This window comes from Cnephaeus nilssonii (assembly GCF_951640355.1).
Source record: "Cnephaeus nilssonii genome assembly, chromosome: 4".
Taxonomy (NCBI): domain Eukaryota; kingdom Metazoa; phylum Chordata; class Mammalia; order Chiroptera; family Vespertilionidae; genus Cnephaeus; species Cnephaeus nilssonii.
Window position 1 is genome coordinate 32371379 of NC_137075.1, and position 4359 is coordinate 32375737.

A 4359-nucleotide genomic window follows, 5' to 3' on the forward strand; every position below is an offset into this window, starting at 1 on the left:
GGAGGGTGGGAGAAAGTGCGTGGGGAGTGAGGGGGAGGAGACTGCGCGCGACGGAGGAAGGGCGTTCGCTACTGGTTGGGAGGAGTAAAGTGGGGAACCGGTTGTTTCCTGTATCAGAGACAACGGAACCACAATTAATAGGTGAGGGGTGGAGCTTACAAAAGGCGTTGGTGGTTCGCTACCCAGAGGTGTCTTAGCAAGGAATACAACTTGATGTCGGTCCCTAAAATTCATGTGGCTTCGCACTTTTCAGATGATCTCTGAGGGCCTCCTCTCTCTTCCCCCTCCCCCGCCCCCTCACCCCTCCCGGCTCCAGCCTTCCTCTTGTCGTAGGTTGAAGCTTCAGTTGGCCCTACTAAGGGGTGTGGGCCCTATAGGGTGTGTTTAGATCTCTGGTGGGGGACCCAGGCCTCCATACCTCCTTTCTGGGGTTAGCTTCCGGAAGCCTTGTTCTGGTGGGGAGCGCCCTGTCTAGACCTCCCCTTAGCCGCTCTGAGAACTGTTTAGATGAGCCCTGGCTTCCCCCCGCGCTCTTGGTAGACGCTCCCTAACACACCGGGAGCTCTCTGCGGGCTGTCAGGTTCCGTCAGTTCCCCTTAGACACCCCCTTGGCCCTCCAGGATCTGCAAACTTTCCCTAGACCTGCCCTTGCCTTGCCTCTCCGTCCCCGACCACCTGGCTAGGGTGTGCAAGTACTCCGCCTCCTACCCTCTCCCCCGGGTTTATCAGTAACGCGTTTGAGTCCGAGGCCCGGACTTGCCAGGTCTCGGGATCGTCGCCCAGCCTGGGGGGCGGGTGACCTGGCTCGAGTGACTTGGCTGTGCCGGGCGCAAAGGTCCGGCGTTCAAGCTGCACTCAGCATCCCCGGCCCACACTCCGTCAGAAGTGCTTCGAGTTGCGGGGGCGGTGTCAAGCAGGGAAAAGGGGCACATAGGTAAAACTTTAGACAAAAAAAAAAAGTGCTTCGAGCTGTCCCGGGTTTAGAGTTCCCTGAAGATGGCGGGGCGGGGCGGGGGGAGCGAGGGCTAGTAATTCCCCCGGCCTTTCCTGCTGGGCCTCACTCTCCCTGGGAGGGCGAGGGTGTGGTCAGTCCTTTGAGTCAGGCTCCCGGTCTCTAGACTGCTAGACCCGTGTTTATCTCTGGTCACCAGGGCCGGCTTTCAGGGCGTTTCACCTGTACAATCGAACCCACACTTGTTTTACTACTGATAGCAATGCACTGTAAACAAATATACCCCAGTATGGGACCGGATTGGTTAAAATTATGGTCCATGTGATAGGACACAGAAATACCAGACAGACATTAAAATGGTGTTGTAGTCTTCTACTTTTATGCTATGGAAAACTGTTCATTGTTAGGTTTTAAAAACAGCATTAGTTCTCCTGGTGGCATATTATGGTGGATACAAAAACAATATGGTTTCAATTTTGCATAAAAAAGTATGAAAATGCCCAGGCTCATTATACCATTAAACAAGTAACAAAATGCATGAATTAGTGACAAAGGCATATCATGACCATTACATTATGATTAATACACCTGGAGCACCGAGGTCCACAAAAAACACACAAATAACTGTTCAACTCAATAATGCATTTTTGGCCCCTTTCCACTTCTTGGCCCCTTCTACTTAGCACTTACAAATCCAGTTTAAAACGGAATGAAATCCAAATTCAAGCCTTTGAAATATGAAACTTGTATATTATTATTTTTTATTTTTTGGAACTTGTACATTATTGAATAAACATATAAAAGTCATGGAAATGTAAAAAAATCTGAGGTTGTATGACCAAAATGAGTCTTTTCTTTCTTTTTTAAATCCTCACCTGAAAATATTTTTCCATTGATTTTTAGAGATAGGGGAAAGAGAGGAAAAGACAGAGAGAAACATTGATGTGAGAAAAACACATCGATTGGTTTCAAGATACACCCTTGACCAGAGTCAAATCCGGGACCCTTCAGTCGAAGGCTACGCTCTATCCACTTAGCCAAACCGGCTAGGGCAGTCCTTTCTTTTTAAAAAAATACGTTTTTGTTGATTTTAGAGAGAGGAAGGGAGAGGGAGAGAGAAACATCAATCGCTGCCTCCTGTACACTCCTTACTGGGGATTGAGCCTGCAACCTGCCCATTCACAGCAATCAAACCAGTGACCTTTTGCTGCAAGGGACAACACAACCAACTGAGCCACATCGGCCAGGGCAAAATGAGTCTCCGAACCCACTAATTGATTTTTGTATTGTAAGATTTTTAAGCCTATGAACATGATTATGTCACTTGTGACTTATAATATTTAAAAAATGTATATGCAGTTTATCTTAGGGTATACTATGTATTCCATTGAAAGAAAATCACATTTCTTTTTCAGTATCTTTTTATTGATTTCAGAGAGGAAGGGAGACAGAGTGAGGGATAAAAACATCAATGATGAGAGAGAATCATTGATTGGCTACCTTCTCCACACCCCCTACTGAGGATTGAGCCTGATACCCAGGCATGTGCCCTGACCGGGAATCGAACCACTATCTCCTGGTTCATAGGTCGACGCTCAACCACTGAGCCACCACGGCTGGGCAGCATTTCTTTTTTTATTATCACACTTTGCATACAATATTATTTTGTACTAGAGGCCCAGTGCACAAAATTCGTGCACAGGGGGTGGGGGGGAGGGGGTGTCCCTCAGCCCAGCCTGCACCCTCTCCAATCAGGGATCCCTCTCACAATCCAGGACTGCTGGCTCCCAACCACTCGCCTGCCTGCCTGCCTGATTGCCCCTAACCACTTCTGCATGCCAGCCTGATCACCCCCTAACCACTCCCCTGCCAGACTGATCGGCGCCTAATTGCTCCTCTGCCAGCCCGATTGCCCCTAACTGCCCTCCCCTGCCAGCCTGGTAACCCCTAACTGCCCTCCCCTGCCAACCTGGTCGCTCCTAACTGCCCTCCCTGCTGGCCTGGTCACCCTCAACTGCCCTCCCCTGCAGGCCTGGTCACCCCTAACTGCCCTCCCCTGCTGTCCTGGTTCCCTCAAACTGCCCTGCCCTGCAGGCCTGGTCCCCCCCAACTGCCCTACCCCTGCAGGCCTGGTCCCCCCCAACTGCCCTCCCCTATAGGCCTGGTCCCCCCAACTGCCCTCGCCTGCAGGCCTGGTCCGCCCCCACAACTGCCCTCCCCTGCTGGCCTGGTTCCCCCCCCAACTGCCCTCCCTTGCAAGCCTGGTTCCCCCCCAACTGCCCTCCCCTGCAGGCCTGGTTCCCCCCCAACTGCCCTCCCCGCTTGGTCCCCGCGACCCCTGGCCAGGCTGACAGGCCCAAACACTCCAGCGGCGGGGCTGAGGGGACTGGGCGCCGCCATCTTTGTGATGGAGTGGTGGTTAATTTGCATATTACTCTTTTATTAGATAGGATTAGTTTCAGGTGTACAGCATAGTGGTTAAATATTTATATAATTTATGAAGTAATCTGCCTGATAAGTCTAGTATCCATCTGACAGCATACTAGTATATAGTTATTATAATACTAGAGGCCTGGTGCATGCAATTCGTGCACGGTGTGTGTGTGTGTGTGTGTGTGTGTGTGTGTCCCTCAGCCCAGCCTGCACCCTCTCTAATCGGGGACCCATTGAGGGATGTCCGACTGCCCGTTTAGGCCTGGTGGGATCAGGCCTTAACGGGCAGTCAGACATTCCTCTTACAATCCAGGACTGTGGGCTCCCAACCGCTCACCTGCCTGCCTGCCTGATTGCCCCTAACCACTTCTGCCTACCAGCCTGATCACCCCCTAACCACTCCCCTGCCAGCCTGGTTGCCCCTAACTGCTCTCCCCTGCTGGCCTGGTCCCCCACAACTGCCCTCCCCTGCCGGCCTGGTCACCCCCAACTGCCCTCCCCTGCAGTCCTGGTCTTCCCTAACTGCTCTCCACTGCTGGCCTGGTTCCCCCCAACTGTCCCCCCCTGCAGGCTTGGTCCCCCGCAACTGCCCTCCCCTGCTGGCCTGGTTGCCCCCAGCTGCCCTCCCCTGCAGGCCTGGTCCCCTGCAACTGCCCTCCCCTGCTGACCTGGTTGCCCCCAACTGCCCTCCCCTGCAGGCCTGGTCCCCCCCAACTGCCCTCCTCTGCCAGCCCGGTCACCCCTAACTGCCCTCCCCTGCAGGCCTGATCGCCCCCAAATGCCCTTCCCTGCAGGCCTGGTCCCTCCCAACTGCCCTCCCCTGCTGGCCTGATTGCCCACAACTGCCCTCCCCTGCCGTCTATCTTTTGGCGACCATCTTTGACCACATGGGGGTGGCCATCTTGTGTGTTGGAGTGACAGTCAATTTGAATATTACTCTTTTATTAGATAGGATTACTCACTATATTCCCTAT